A 17157-nucleotide genomic window follows, 5' to 3' on the forward strand; every position below is an offset into this window, starting at 1 on the left:
TTGACGTGCTTTCGAACTGCTAGGTGGGCAGGAGCTGGGACCGAGCAACGGGAGCTCACCCCGTCGCAGAGATTCGAACCGCCGACCCTCTGATAGGCAAGTCCTAGGCTCTGTGGTTTAACCCACAGCGAGACATGGCTAAATTCAGGACAGTCTGTTGGGGACAACTCTGTGCTCAAATGTGCTGAACAGAGCCTAGGGATGGGCACATTTTTCCAAACTTAATTGTCATAACAGTTTTCAGGTTTTTTCAAAGCCCTCATGGAAATTTGCCTGCTTTTTGGTGCTAATTCCTCCTAAATTCTCCTACTATGTGTATGCAATGTTGCATTTCTGCAAAAGGCAGCCCTTGGCTCCTGATTGGCAGCTGGATTGCCAGTTTTTTTTTTCCCGGGGGCTTAAACTGGACCCCTGTGCCTCTAGGTGGTGTACCTTCCTAGCACAGGCACACATTGCCTGTGAGATCTTCCCTCCCTCTCGCTCACCTTACCCAACAAAACAGCTTCCTTTTATTTCCTTCCCACCCCTTGCAGTCTTCCTCTGTGCCTAGTCCAAAACTATCCTCCGATTTTGCTGTGCCAAAGCAAAGAAAGGGCAGGCATGTTTCAGTTGCTAGGCAACTTTGGGGCAAACATGGCACGACACCTCTGGATTTATCCCGATGACAGCAGGAGGAGGAGGAGGAGGAGAGGGAACAAATATCAGATGCTCAACACATTCCAGTGATGCAACTTCTTGTGCCACATCCCATATTGCCCACTAGAAAAGCTGTGCCAGCGCAGCATTGGAAAATGCATTATTCATGTGTATTTAAATTCAGATTCCGGAGGTATTGTGAGCTTGCCAAAATTGTCACCTCAGTCACATCTTTAGGTAGATTTAAGACTCCTAGCTCTTGGGCACCATGTTAATTCTGAGGAGAATTGGATTACAGGCCACACATACCCAAGTATTAGGAAATGCACACAAGACGAAAAACAACAAACCCTAGCCTGCTATAAAAAGATCAAATATTTCCACTTCTGCAGTGTGTTTACAGCTGGAAAAATGTGTTGGAGATGATTCAGTAGATAGAGGTGTGATTATATTATTCACTGTAACCACAAGCCAGAGCAAACAGTCTTCTGTGGAACTCTTAAGTGTGTGGGTGTCTTTTCCTTCAACCCAGACTCAGTGAGAAGAAATGATTTAAAGCAATAGGGCTTTAAAGCCATTTGGAAGCCATGTTTAGGGGGCGGTCCTATACCAAAGAAGAGCCAATGACTGAGAGCGACAGGACTTGGCAGAGCTCCAGGCACACTGCTGCCAAGACAGATACGCTAGATAATATCACCAAGGTAAATAAACAAACAATAAACATCCATAAAAATCGCAAAAGTAGTTTCTTTCCCAAATAGGTTTTATCTTAAACAATTGCAAACGCAGTAAATGAAGTGTTTGCTTGTAATATATCAACAACAACAACAATCTTTATTACGGTCCAGAGACCCAACAAATCGTTACAAAGCAATACACAATTCATACAGCCTACCTCCAGGTTAAACAAGCATTTTGTTCAGAATATAGGGATCATTGGTTCTTGCAGCCAATAAAAACTTTGCCACTTCGAACGTTCTAGCATTTGTCTGGTCTTCCAATAGGAACCTGACATAGTGAGCCTCTGATTTTCCCCGGAAAGATACCAGCAAGGGTAGCATCAGTTCAGCCCTGGCTTGCTCATATTTTGCACAGTGCAACAAAATATGTTCTATGGAATCGATGTCTTGAGCACACAAGCAAAGTCTGTCCTGGTAGGAAAGATGTTTAGTCTGACTTTGGTGAAAAGCCTTTGATAGTTTGGTACTGTCAGGTTTTTAATGTAAGATGTTAACTTAAAAACATGCTCATATTGTATTCCTACTGCCAGCGGACTACAGACTGCGTGTGATTGAGATTGCAAGTCACTGTGTGCATTATCCCATAATCTTTGTAATATATCAGTGGTTCAGTACTCATTTCTTCTCTTTCCAAAATAGCTTTTATCTTGAACAATTGCAAAGGCAATAATAAATAGTCCACTTGTGATATACCAGTGGTTCAGTGTTCGGACGTCGTTCCAGTAATCCGATGTTTCATTGCTAAAGAGCTTAGTCATCAAGCTTTGCAGGAGCGGTACCTATTTATCTACTTGCACTTCTGACGTGCTTTTGAGCTGCTAGGTTGGCAGGAGCAGGGACCGAGCAACGGGAGCTCACCCCATCGCGGGGATTCGAACCGCCGACCTTCTGATCAGCAAGTCCTAGGCTCTGTGGTTTAACCCACAGTGCCACCCACATCCCCAGTCTGGGTTATCCTCCAACAAAAAGGACCCTGGAGTTTTTTCAGGAAAGTAATTGTAAACATTTTTTTCAATTCATTATAAATCATTTCCCATTGTCTTCTCTCTCTCAGAGCAGCTGGAAAGTGGAAATGGTCAGACTCCAGATCTCTGAGTATAGGTTCTCTGCCATATAAAAACCTACCCAAAGATCTACCTATCCACTAGGAATGTCATTGCTAGTGCAGTCTAGGGAGAGATGTTTCCATGGACTTCTCATTCTCCTGCCACTTTTATATTTCCCAGCTATAAAATTTACCTTTCCCCCACCCCTCCCACGCTGAGCATGCATTAAATGCAGCAGTTGTTCCACTAGCAAAGCGGAGGCAGAATATTTCAGATCTGAAAGCGCACATCAGTGGCGTAGCGTGGGTTGTCAGCACCCGGGGCAAGGCAAGTAATTTGCGCCCCCTAACCCGTGGATTTTGCACCCCATAACCCGTGGAGCGCGGCCCCCCAGATGTTGTGCCCGGTGTGGCCGGCCCAGCCTGCACCCCCCACGCTACGCCACTGTAGCACAGAACACCATCCCTAATCCTGCAACTGCAAAAAGTTCTGCAACACAGCACAACAGACCGTGCAAAAGGATCGTTGTTGATGCTTTTATTAAAAAAATGTAAACAACAGCCATCTTTATTTACACTATGAGCTAACTGTCTGAGATGGGTAAAACCAATCCCAAAGGGCCCTTACAAACAGTAGATTATGCTACATTTTCCTTGTTTAAATCCACAATGTTTTGGTTTTTTTAAATGCACTCTACCTCCCCACCCTTATACCCTTTCCACCCAAGACGTACATCTGATGCCTTTGTCACACATTACATGCACCCAACCCCTTCCCTGCAGTCAGCTAGATTTCCCTCGCAATAAACGTGGGTGGGTAGGTACCGGAGAAGGGAAACCTGAAAAGAGAAAGTGGCTGCTTTCCTGCATTCTGCCTCAGGGTCTTACTGCCCACCCTGCTCTGTTTCGTTGCTGTGTTTGCTCAAACGGAACAAAGAGCAGGGAAAGCCCCTCCCCTCCAGGCAGAGAGAGAGAGAGAGAGAGAGAGAGAGAGAGAGAGGCGCCCTCCACAAGTTGTCGAGCTTGGGCAACGGCTGCGCGGCCGACGGCGAGGCGCTAAGGCGCCGGCTCCCCAGGCTGCAGTGCTTGGCCAGGCGCTGCGCTTGCATGCCTGGCTGCGCCCAGCTCGCCTCAGCACAGCGGAAAACAGAAGCAGTGGCGGAGACGATGACCCCCCACCCCAACCAAGCCTCAATTGCTTGTCCCTTCCCTCTGGACTCGCCCCCCCCCCAGGTGTTGCGCCCGGTGCGGCTGGCACCCCTGGCACCCCCCATGCTACGCCACTGGCGCACATAGCTCAATAGCCTGAGTGGAAAGGAGCTAATCCTTCACCATGAACTTCTTTTGTTAGTGCATCACATTCCAGTGTGTTCAATTCCTGTCCATTCCAAAAATAAAGCAGATCGTCACATGTTGCCAATAGGCCTGGCGAAGGAATATTGAGGTGCTTCCAGATAAACCAGCCTTTTGGCAAACTCAAAATAAATATATTCTATTGGTGTTAAACTGATTCATGCATCCCTCATTAGTGCAACACATGAGCACCACGTCTGACAGTCCTAAAGTTAGAAGATTATATTTCTCTCCTGGCCATTTTTAAAGTTGGCAGCTTTCTTTCTTTCTTGGTTTCTAGAGGGAAATCAAAATATCTGGCATTTATTAATTTGATTGCACAATCTACAATACATTGATGACTACCTCCCGCAAAGGCTATGTAAATCAAAAACCCCATCCAAAGCATACTTAATCAGAGTGTGTGGGAAGGCAGGAAAAAGAAGGAGAAAGTTTTTATGGAAGGCTGAGCTATCTGCCTATGGATCTAGTCAGGAATGAGGGTTTCCAGAGAGGGATGCTTGTGATTTTCCACTGCCCAGGCAGAAACTTTGTATATGGGTAAGTGTCCCGAACAGGAAGCAAGTTTGTGGCTGTTATTGTCAGAACCAAAAAACAAGAAAGAACACCCAACCGTTGACTTAATTGTGAAAGTCCCATGGACTGCAAGAAGATCAAACCTATCCATTCTGAAGGAAATCAGCCCTGAGTGCACACTGGAAGGACAGATCCTGAAGCTGAGGCTCCAATACTTTGGCCACCTCATGAGAAGAGAAGACTCCCTGGAAAAGACCCTGATGTTGGGAAAGATGGAGGGCACAAGGAGAAGGGGACGACAGAGGACGAGATGGTTGGATAGGGTTCTCGAAGCTACCAGCATGAGTTTGACCAAACTGCGGGAGGCAGTGGAAGACAGGAGTGCATGGCGTGCTCTGGTCCACAGGGTCACGAAGAGTCGGACATGACTAAACAACAACAACAAAAATAGAATCATAAAATTGTAGCACAGGTCCTCCGTGTCCCTATTTTCCAGGGACATTCCCGGATTTACAGAAGCCGTCCCAGTTTTTGATTTGATCCTGGAGAGTCCCACTTTTCCTTACAACATCCCTATCTTCACCAGAGAAATGTTGGAGGGTATGGTAGCATTGGAAGGGAGCCGTGAGGGTCATCAAGTCCAACCCCATGCAATAATCTTCTCCCCAATTTGAGACTCGAACCCATGACCCTTAAATTAAGATTCTCATGCTCTACTGATTGAGCTATCCTGAGCCATGCAACTAAACCAACTGCTGCTATTACAGTGGTACCTTGAGTTACAAACACCTCGGGTTACAAACACTTTGGGTTACAGACTCCACTAACCCAGAAGTAGTACCTCAGGTTAAGAACTTTACCTCAGGATGAGAACAGAAATCGTGTGGCGGCAGCAGGAGGTCCCATTAGCTAACGTGGTACCTCAGGTTAAGAATGGACCTCCAAAATGAATTAAGTTCGTAACCAGAGGTACCACTGTATTATTATTATTATTATTATTATTATTATTATTATTATTATTATTATTAAATTTATATACTGCCTTTCATTCAAGGATGACAGGGCAGTTCACAACATACCAAATGAGAACACATAACACAAATAGCATAATAACAAACAAACAACACACACACACACACACACACACACACACACACACACACACACACACAGTTTTAAGATCCACAGATTGTTTAGTTCACCATCAGCCTGGATGGAGAGGAATGCTTTCGCTGGCACTTCAAGATATGTAACGAAGACACCAGGCGAACCTCCCTAGGGAGATACAATATCTCAAGACCAATTCAGAATTCTAGCGCTGGTGGTTTTTTTTAATGAGGAATATATTACTGTGGGGTATTAGTAGGCATGCATGCAACATGCAGCTGTTATTTCAATCTGCTTGCCAAAATCGCATATATCCTTTGGAGAAGGGTTTCCGCCTCAGCCCTAAACAAATGCACTAATAAAATATATATAACTGCGTACACAACCTGAAATGCGCCCATTGTCACGCTTGAAATGTTTGGTTGTGGCTAGAAGTAATAATATCCCCCAGCTTTCAGTGGTTTCTTCCTGATTTGACTGGAGCAGCCATCATGCATTAACTTTGCAAATTGGAGGCCTCGTTACATTAATGAACTCTACCTTGGGCTGTGCTCCAAAAGTCTCCTGCAAGGTCACATCTTGTCCAGAATAGGCCAGTCCACAGCTGAATGGGATTGTGCTATCAAGGGACCTCACATGTGCTATGACTGGCTACTTGGAGCTACACTGACTTTGGCTGTGTGTGCAACACACATTTAAAGCACATTTATAGTTCATTCCCCTCCATCCCCACCGCCAAGAATCCTGGGAGCTGTGGATGGAATTCGGCACCACACACTTCTGATCACTTTGTGTGCTGGTCCCGAGGGTTAACCATGCGGCGAGGTCCGAGTCCAGTCCGAGGTCGAGGATGCGGTATGGAGGCTGGCCGTCATAGCTGAAGCTGGGTCCAAGGCAGGGAGTCAGGTGAGGTCAGGAACCCTGGCAGTAGAGCAGGACAAGGTGCAGGCAGGAATAGGCTACCAACAATGTTGTTCCCGCAACTTGGGACTGGGGCTGGCTGGCTTTTATCTGCCCCGAGGCATAGGGCGGCCCCGGTCCACAGGTGATTCACCTCTCCTGGCCTGGAGGCGAGCACTCCTCCTGCGGGAACTTAGTTCCCTCTGCCTCTCTGCCCAGAGCCTCTACAGCTCAGGAGAGGCTGGAGGGTTACTGGACCCAGAGGAAGCCTCCTCTTCCCCTGACGGGGCTGAGAGTGGAGCACCTGCAGGCAATGAGTCCTCCACCCCCTCAGGAGCCAGAGCAGACTCAGCTGGTGCCTGCACCTGAGGATCCAGCACAGGTGAGGACCCTTCAGGCTTAAGCCCCAGCCCCGGCCCAGCTGGTTCTGGAGGCAGGGACTCCTGTGCAGGCTGGAATTCCACAGAGGCCATCACACCTTGCCAGTGGAAGTATTTCCACTTGCCAGAAGGAACTATCAGAGCCGTCTTTCCCATAGGGCTTAGTGGTGCGTCGCACCAGGGTGCCGGCCTCTCAGGGGCGCCTCAGCAAGTGGGGGAGCTGCGCAGCTTTGCCAGCAGCCTCCCCTTTCCCTGCATGCCCGCCAGCTGCGCCCCGCCAACCATAAGGCTGGTGGGCATGCAGCTTCCCTCCCAAGCCTCCTCGGGAGGAGAGCAATCCCCACAGAGGCTTAGGAAGGAAGCTGCGCCCCGCCAACCATATGGCTGGTGGGCGCGCAGCTTCCCTCTAAAGCCTCCCAAGCCTTTGTGGGGATCGCGCTCCTCCCAAGGAGGCTTGGGAGGGGCGCAACTTCACTCCCAAACCTCTGCAGGAATTGCTCTCCCGCAGCAGCATGGGGGAGAGTTGCGCCCCTGATGGCTGGCAGTGCGCAGCTACAGCTACCCCAACACTATGTGCAGTAATTTGGGGGTGCTGGGCAGATATTTGCACCCCGGCACCGCATCTGGGAACTATCCCCCTCTTCCCTCACCCCTGTTCTGGGGGTCCTCATGACCCTCCAGAGTGAAACTGGAGGAGTTCAGAGGGTGCCCAGGGAGAGCAGAGGGGGAAAGATCCATTGCACCAGCAGAAACCCTTGTTCTGCCAGCACCCCAGGTGAGTCACAAACCCTTGCAATGGCTTCTGCCAGCACTCCAACTGCCCTGAAAGTGGCAGGACTGCCACAAAACCCTTAAACCATCAAAGCTTCTCACTTTGTCATGCAATTCCTAAATTCCCATCTTTGTTGAGGCATGCTAACCTGAAATATGGAAGTGAAAGCTGGACCATAAAGAAGGCTGATCGCCAAAGAATTGATGCTTTTGAATTATGGTGTTGGAGGAGACTCTTGAGAGTCCCATGGATTGCAAGAAGATCAAACCTCTCCATTCTGAAGGAAATCAGCCCTGAGTGCTCACTGGAAGGACAGGTCCTGAAGCTGAGGCTCCAATACTTTGGCCACCTCATGAGAAGAGAAGACTCCCTGGAAAAGACCCTGATGTTGGGAAAGATGGAGGGCACAAGGAGAAGGGGATGACAGAGGACGAGATGGTTGGACAGTGTTCTCGAAGCTACAAGCATGCATTTGACCAAACTGCGGGAAGCAGTGGAAGACAGGAGTGCCTGGCGTGCTCTGGTCCATGGGGTCAGGAAGAGTCGGACACGACTAAATGACTAAACAACAAAACCAGAAATGGTTACACGTTGGGGGAAGAGACAGTTGCCAGTGGAGGCTACCTCTCTTATTCTCCTTCTCCTCCTCAACTGCTGCCGCCTTTGCTGCTGCTCCTGGGAGTCGGAGAAGGTGGGGGGGGGGAGGGAAGAGCCTTGTGCCGGATTCAAGGGAGGGAGCTGGGTTGGCTGGCCAGCTGACAAGTGGAGTAGCAGCAGCAATAATAGCTGGAAAAGTTGGAGGAGAAAGGGAGAGCAAGGCAATGGGGCTGCTGCTGCCACTGTCCTTGCGATGGGAGCCATGCTGCGTAAAAACAAGGAGGAGAAAATGAGCCAGGTCAGGGCTGAAGAGAAGATGGCGGATGGAGGAGACCCTGAAACTGAAGGGTGTAGCTGGTCAGGAGCAGGCCAGCCTGTTGGCGGTTGGAGCTTGAGGGTTGTGGGGTGGCAAGGACGTTATGGGGTTGAGGGTGGGAACTGGACCTAACTGGGCTTCAGTGGGGGTTGTCTGCATCATGAAAAACTTTAATAAAAAATCTTAACATGACAAAAAGGGGGTGGCAGCAGTGATACTGATGTAGAATAGAATGACCCTATTATCATTTGAGGGATGTTGCAGTGGATGGGTTAGTTGAATCCAACTCTCCGAACTCTGTGAGGGACAAGCCACCTTTCCCAGGATTCTTTTGGGAGGGCAGTGAAATAGGCCTTAAATATATGGACACGGGTGGCGCTGTGGTTTAAACCACAGAGCCTAGGACTTGCTGATCAGAAGGTCGGTGGTTTGAATCCCTGCGATGGGGTGAGCTCACGTTGCTTCTGCCAACCTAGCAGTTCGAAAGCATGTCAAAATGCAAGTAGATAAATAGGTACCACTCTGGAGGGGAAGGTAAACGGCATTACCTGTGCTGCTCTAGTTCTCCAGAAGCAGCTTAGTCATGCTGGCCACATGACACGGAAGCTGTACACCGGCTCCCTCAGCCAATAAAGCGAGAGGAGCGCTGCAACCCCAGAGTCGGTCACAACTGGACCTAATGGTCAGGGGTCCCTTTACCTTTATATGGTGCGTACACGGCATTCATTTAGCCTTAGAGATGCTGGGTTTAAACCAATGGACTGGAACCCAAGAGGCCTTATCCTTTCCTGTGTTCCATCGCGTTCCCAGAAACTGCCCTTGGGTGCCTTATCTTGCCTTTATCTATTTTTCTGTGCTTTATTAGATTAGATGGAGGGATAGATATTTTTGGATGACATAGGGTGCCCGTGTCATATTCTGACTCTCGTGGAATGGAACGTCTTTTCTCTCACTTCCCTGCAGCTGAATTACGAGGATATGCAGCAAAGAAGAACTCCCGTATTTTATGCTCTATAAGACTCACTTTTTCCCTCCTAAAAAGTAAGGGGAAATGTGTGTGTGTCTTATGGAGCGAATGCAGGCTGCACGGCTATCCCAGAAGCCAGAACAGCAAGAGGGATCGCTGCTTTCGCTGCGCAGTGATCCCTCTTGCTGTTCTGGCTTCTGAGATTCAGAATATTTTTTTTCTTGCTTTCCTCCTCCAAAAACTAGGTGCATCTTGTGGCCTGGTGCGTCTTATAGAGTGAAAAATATGGTATTTACTCTGTTACCAATTATCTGAAGAAGGGGAGGGAGGGACCATTGGGTCCAGCGGGTCATTCAGAAACATTAGCAAGGGGCAGGAACAATGGGTCAATGTACTATAACACAAGGGTTTAATGAACTCATGTAATGTCTTTAGCGACTTCAAATTCTCTTCCGGGTGAGATAAGGGGATGCAGAGACGATCACAAAAAGCCTGTAATAGCCTTTATACAATGGATGTGTTGAACAAGGGTGAACTGTTCTGGGAGCTCCAAACACACCATCTTGGTAGTCAAGATAACCCCTCAGTTAATGGGTGGCGGTTGTAGCAATGAGCTCATACACTTGCTTTGTTATAGGCTAATTGGCTTGCTTTGGTGTTATCCATATCTGGGGGCTTGGGGGCTGGGCTCTGAGCGCAGAAAGGGGAACTATCTGCAAGATTTGGGTATTTGCCATCTATGCCCTCATCTGGTCAGGTGAAGCAATGGGAAGTCCTGGCCAAAGTGACGCATCCTGCTTTGCATATAAAGCATGTATGAGCATTTGCTTGGACGTGGACAAGTCGTCTCCTTGCTGCAGTGTGTGTCTTGCATCTTCAGAGGCCAGGAAGCCTGGGAGGCAGATTTGCTGCAAGTCTGCACCTGAATTTTTTAAAGCACTCAAAATGGCCATTCCGATGTTTTTGACATCCTGCTTTGGTATCCCTGCACCCATTGTTGTCTTTTTTATTTGTATATATTTTATTTGTATATATTGCATGCTTTATGTTGCTATGGCCGTTGGCTAATGCAAATAAAGTTTATTTATCTATCATCTATCTATCCCTGCACCCAACCACTCCCACGAGCTCTCCTTTGGCCCTGCTGTTCAGAACGATGGACTTGAGGGAGTCATGTTAGTGGCCAGTTCAGCCACTCAATATGTTTCTACTGAATGACTGATCTACTCACCATAAACAAGAGCTTGGGGTGACACTTTTCTTTATAATAACTCTGTAGTTCTTCAATCTCAGGTTCGTTGAATCTGAACCTGTATCTCTTTGGGACGTGGGTGGCGCTGATCTGATCTTAAGAGTCTACCCTCATGGGTGGCTAACCTGTGTCCTGCCACATAACAATGGATTCCAGTTCCCATCAGTCCTAGCCATCAGTCAGGGACGATAGTGTTGTGAATTCCATTCCTCCCGTGCTGCAGATGTGTGGGATTGTTACATGTCACATGTCTGTTTACATTGCAGCACTGATTATTGGAGTCTTGTGAGCGGAAAGAGAGATACGCTATTTCCTCTCTGTATAGCTTTTGTGTTTGCAGCTCTCTCTCCGAGGAAGAAAGACAATGAGAGAAGCCATGTTTTTCTTTGTTCTGTTACGTTTGTTTTAATTTGCAATAAATTAGGCTTAGATGTTTCTCCTCAAGGCGGAACTTCTGTTTGGACTCTGCTAGTCATGTTGGCCACCTCATGAGAAGAGAAGACTCCCTGGAAAAGACCCTGATGTTGGGAAAGATGGAGGGCACAAGGAGAAGGGGACGACAGAGGACGAGATGGTTGGACAGTGTTCTTGAAGCTACCAGCATGAGTTTGACCAAACTGCAGGAGGCAGTGGAAGAAAGGAGTGCCTGGAGTGCTCATGGGGTCATGAAGAGTTGGACACAACTAAACAACTAAACAACAATAATTGCCAGGACCAACTGTTTTCACTGATCATACAAGGACCTGTGAGCCAGTGTGGTGTAGTGGTTAAGAGCGGTAGTCACGTAATCTGGGAAACCGGGTTCGTGTCTCCGCTCCTCCACCTGCAGCTGCTGGGTGACCTTGGGCCAGTCACACTTCTGTGAAGTCTCTCAGCCCCACTCACCTCACAGAGTGTTTGTTGTGGGGGAGGAAGGGAAAGGAGAATGTTAGCCGCTTTGAGACTCCTGAAGGGGAGTGAAAGGCGGGATATCAAATCCAAACTCTTCTTCTCTTCTTCTTCTTCCTTCGGGCTTGTTTTATACAAAGGAAAGTAAGTCAAATGGGCAAGACTTGCCACAGGTGAGCAGGAAAGTTTGCAAGCCTCACCAGACCAGGGTTGGTGTACAAGACACACACACACACACCCTGGTACCTAATACCTACATTGCACTTGGGAACATTCGGTAGTGATGGGTGTGCTCTGGAGTGCTCTGGTCCATGGGGTCATGAAGAGTTGGACAAAACAACGACTAAACAACAACCCCGCCCATCTGGCTGGGTTTCCCCAAACACTCTGGGCAGCTTCCAACAAAATATTAAAATACAATAGTCATTCAGATATTAAAAGCTTCCCTAAACAAGGCTGCCTTCAAATGTCTCCTAAAAGTCTGGTAGTTGTTTTTTCCTTTGACATCTGATGGGAGGGCGTTCCACAGGGCGGGCGCCACTACCGAGAAGGCCCTCTGCCTGGTTCCCTGTAACCTCACTTCTCACAGTGAGGGAACCACCAGAAGGCCCTCAGAGCTGGACCTTAGTATTCAGGCAGAACGATGGGGGTGGAGACGCTCCTTCAGGTATACTGGGCCGAGGCCATTTAGGGCTTTAAAGGTCAGCACCAACACTTTGAATTGTGCTTGGAAACATACTGGGAGCCAGTGTAGGTCTTTCAAGACCGGTGTTATATGGTCTCAACGGCCGCTCCCAGTCACCAGTCTAGCTGCCGCATTCTGGATTAGTTGTAGTTTCCGGGTCACCTTCAAAGATAGCCCCACGTAGAACGCATTGCAGTAGTCCAAGCGGGAGATAACTAGAGCATGCACCACTCTGGCAAGACAGTCTGCGGGCAGGTAGGGTCTCAGCCTGTGTACCAGATAGAGCTGGTAAACAGCTGCCCTGGACACAGAATTGACCTGTGCCTCCATGGACAGCTGTGAGTGCAAAATGACTCCCAGGCTGCTCACCTGGTCCTTCAGAGGCACAGTTACCTCATTCAGGACCAGGGAGTCCTCCACACCCGCCCACCTCCTGTCCCCCCAAAACAGTACTTATGTCTTATCAGGATTCAACCTCAATCTGTTGGCCGCCATCCATCCTCCAACATCTCTGAATGTGCATCATCTGCTTTAAATTTACATCCTGATCTTAGAGCATTAGAACAAAGGGAGGCGGCTCTCTGCTTTCAGCTGTTCACCCACACGTTGGGAGTGGAGCAGAAAATAAATGAGCAGATAAACCTTTGCACGGAGCGTCTGCAGGTTATGCAGACAGGAACTGCGTGACAATGTCAGTTAGACAGAAGCAGGGCAAAGAGGGTTGTTTTCCTATTTGTTGTGGCTTTGCGAGGGGTTGGTGGAGATTAGATGAAGAAGCCTAAGCACCCAGTGTTATCTCTCTTGATCTCATCCGCCGTAGCGAAGGGAAACACGTGGGTGCCACCTACTGGGGTGCAATGGAGATATAGATGTAGATAACCCAAAGAGTTGTACTATCAATCAGGAAAAAGTTGAAGACGTTTTCATTGATATAAGCTACTGGTTCTCATTTTCACTGACCTCCAACTCTGAAAGGGAGGTTCAATTCTGTTTGCATATAAAAGCGAGCTTAGCTAATTGGCCCTTTGCAAAACAGTACACAAATCAAAACACAGCCATATTTTTTCCGAATTTTGCACTTCTCTGAATTTTGCAACACAGCTCCCTGTCTAAGCAACGTGCAGAGAAATGCATACCCTGGAGGTAAATAGTTGCACATGAATGTATATATCCATAGGTACCAACTCTTAGGGGCTGGGGTCCCTTCAGACCCCACAATAAATTATTTGAGCTCCCCACCCCCAGTTGATGGGCATTGCCATGCAAATGGTGTGTCCTGTGATTATGCATAGTGGGGTTTACCTGAGCCCCACCCCACCCCCGGGGAAAAAATTATTCAGGTTAGTATCCCTGTATATACTGGAAGGACAGATCGTGAAGCTGAGACTCCAATACTTTGGCCACCTCGTGAGAAGAGAAGACTCCCTGGAAAATACCCTGATGTTGGGAAAGATGGAGGGCACAAGGAGAAGGGGATGACAGAGGACGAGATGGTTGGACAGTGTTCTCGAAGCTACGAACATGAGTTTGACCAAACTGCGGGAGGCAGTGGAAGACAGGAGTGCCTGGCGTGCTCTGGTCCATGGGGTCACGAAGAGTCGGACACGACTAAACAACAACAACAACAACAACAAAATATCAGTGAAATTAACATACAAAAAAGCATGATGCTAAGGGAAATTGCTTTATGAAAAAGAAAATGTGCATGTTGGGCAAAACGAGGTACCAAAACATCTATATTAGAATGTGGATTGAAAATGTGGAGAATTGATCTTAAGAGTTGAAAATGAGAGAAATGGACGTCGGTAGATTCGCCCATCCCTAGCGACATGGAAGGTGAAGAGAAGCAACCTCTGATAGCTCAGTCGGCAGAGCAGGAGACTCTAAATCTCAGGGCCAAGGCTTTGAGCCTCATGTTGGGCAAAAGATTCCAGCATTGTTGGGGGTTGGAGTAGATGACCCTTGTGATCCCTTCCAACTCTATAATTCTTTGATTCTATGACACATCAGTCAGAGAGCTATAAAAAGGCAAAACAAGCACCAGAAACTCCTGCTCTATCCCGCTATGGTATCTTACTGCAGAGCATACATGTGAGATTGTTCCTTTACCAGACTAAGACTGCAGCCCTAAGCACACTAGCTTGCGGTTAGGGAGGAGGAAAAAATCAATTCAGTTAGCACTGAAAGCCAAATTTGAAACAAAACGAGAGCTAAAACGCGGTTGTCCTTCAAAATCTGCACTGACCCAGATTTTGCAATGCAGTTCTTCCACCAAACAACATTTACAAAAGCATACATTAGGTAGAATTGTGCACAGTAATGAATACGTCGGTGCAAGCAGCACGGAAAAATGCATTGCATTAGGGAAGAAATGCTTGCCAAAAATGTGTACGTTAGTCAAAACTGCATACAAAAACGTGTTTACGAGGAGACATTTGCACTAAAATGCTGGATAATTTTCCTCGGGGTATTTTTTTGCAAAAGAACATTTGCAAATTGCTGCAGAAACGCGGGAAACCAAATTTAAGATTGGAAAAATGAGAAACTGGGGGAACTAGGATTGACATATCCTTCCATTCTTGCCTGGGATGGAGTCCCGCTGAACTGAGAAAGACCCTGTTCATGAGCAGACAGTAATAAAATTGCAGGGACTCCTGTATCTGCGAGAGAAAATGCTCTCAAACTTGGGTGCTCTAAAACGGCGTTTGAGTTGTAAGAAGATGTGATTCAAAAGCAAAAGGTTTACAAGCGCCTCTCTGAACTCTTACTTCCTCTTTGGTGGGCTTCTTGCTTCCCACTTTAAAGCCTCTGACCAGAATGGCTTTAACCTCACCAATGTGTGCTTGTTTTTCAGATTTTATTTTTTTTAATGGCTTTAAGTGATTATGCAAGCAACTTATCTCATGGCTCACCCCAGAAACCACATGCGAATTTCATTTCTTCTCATTCAGGCGGATTCTCAGTAGCTTGAGCAAGGTTTGCAAGTAACCTCGCTCCTTTGTGGTGGAGGAGAATTGCAGTGATGTCGGTCTCTGAGCCTCCGGTCATATTAGCTGGCAACATTTGGGGATGGCAAGTGGCCAGTTAAATGGTAACAATATCATTTAAATCTTTATTACCCACTGCTCACATCTGATTCTTTTTTTATTATTATTATGGCCGGATTTCATGACTCTCTGATGCTCGTTATAAAACTATGTCTCATGTCTTTAAGATAACATTTACCGTATTTTTTGCTCTATAAGACTCACTTTTTCCCTCCTAAAAAGTAAGGGGAAATGTGTGTGCATCCTATGGAGTGAATGCAGGCTGCGCAGCTATCCTAGAAGCCAGAAGAGCAAGAGGGCAGCGATCCCTCTTGTTGTTCTGGCTTCTGAGATTCAGAATATTTTTTTTCTTGTTTTCCTCCTCCAAAAACTAGGTGCGTCTTGTGGTCTGGTGCGTCTTGTAGAGCGAACAATACGGTAGTTAGAAAGCAGAGTTGCGATGAAGTTGTTCAACAGAAATGGCAACTTGATAATGCAATGCCGGCTCAAATTTCCAAGATGGTGGTGTTGGTCATATACGCTTTAGAACCACCATCTTGGAAACTGCAGGAATTGACTCATGACCTAAAGGCCAAACGGGACAACATTTCATGAATGAATTTCAGGTTTGGGGTTTTGCTTTTGCTGTTTTGGCTAAAAGGAGTTGGTGGAGTGTGATTTGGATTGAGGCAGCAGCAGCCTTTCCAACCACAAACCCTTTTCCCACAAGCTGCTACTGGACGCAATATGGGTTCAATTGTATATTTGGTTTTTCAACCTTAGGCTGTGTACATATTCTTGTTTACTCTGCATTCTGGTATGGTTCCATCACTGATTTGGGAAACAGGTGTTAGCCACAACCCATTTTTCTACACATCCTTTCTCATGAATTCAAATAGAGAAGAAGAAGAAGAACTTAGCTGTGTTTTAAGCTGGAAATGTGTAAACATTCTCCAGTGGCGTAGCGTGGATTGTCAGCACCCGGGGCAAGGCAAGTTATTTGCGGCCCCTAACCCGTGGAGTGAGTGAGCCAGCTAGGGGCAGAGAGCTGCGAGTGCGAGCGCGCCCCCGCCCCAGATGTTGCGCCCAGTGTGGCCGGCCCCGCCAGAGCGGTACCTATTTATCTTCCCACCAGAGCGGTACCTATTTATCTACTTGCACTTTGACGTGCTTTCAAACTGCTAGGTGGGCAGGAGCAGGGACTGAGCAACAGGAGCTCACCCCGTCGCGGGGATTCGAACCGCCGACCTTCTAATCAGCAAGTCCTAGGCTCTGTGGTTTAACCCACAGCGCCACCCACGTCCCACATTGTAACAGTAAGTTACTATTAAAGGGTCTGTTCTTCTCCCAAAATAAAACATCCATCCCTTCTTTTATTAAACAAAACAAAACTCGTGCACACATGTAGATAAAAACAACTAACGAAACGACCCATGTCCGCCGCAATATTTGGTGAGTGTTGTGCTCACTAGCATTTAAGAAGGATTCCATCTTTCTCATAAACACTAATCTCTGAATGAAACAAACCACATGGCCCCTAAAGCAACCACATGGTTTCTGTCAATGCCTTGGAGAAGCATCGCCGCTGATAACAGGGAGGCTGAAAACACACACTGGAAGAGTGGAGAGGCCTCATACACAACACAATGCAAGAGGCAGGGGCGGGTGGGGTCTTGATGAGATCAGTAGCTCTGGAGTACGCCATGTATCAAACATGCCCTCCCCTCCCCCTGACAAGGAAGGGCAAGCAAATGAAAGTGATTTAAACAAGCCAGGCCCTTCAGGGACATCATATTGGGTGATAAAGGATGGGAGGAAACAGATCACGCTGAGCCAAAGGTTAGGGTGTGCATATGCCATCTAAATAATGAATTATGCTCCCGGGGTGCTATTGCTGTTAAAAGCGGGTGGGTGCACTACCAAAAAAGATACCACCTGTTTCTGTTGTAGCCTAAACAGCGCATCCTCTTGCCTTTC

The 17157-nt window shown here is 47.5% G+C and overlaps 1 protein-coding gene across 1 annotated transcript in view; it reads right to left on the reverse strand.

The window, feature by feature from the left end:
• CTLA4 (cytotoxic T-lymphocyte associated protein 4) overlaps nucleotides 1-10641 on the reverse strand; it is a 39475-nt gene extending 28834 nt beyond the window's left edge. The window contains exon 1 of the mRNA XM_083475162.1: nucleotides 10561-10641. The gene's annotated coding sequence lies outside the window, so the exon portion shown is untranslated. The remainder of the gene's footprint in view (nucleotides 1-10560) is intronic.
• Between the last annotated feature and the right edge of the window lie 6516 nt (nucleotides 10642-17157).

The sequence above is a fragment of the Podarcis liolepis genome, assembly GCF_965112155.1.
Source record: "Podarcis liolepis genome assembly, chromosome: 1".
NCBI lineage: Eukaryota > Metazoa > Chordata > Lepidosauria > Squamata > Lacertidae > Podarcis > Podarcis liolepis.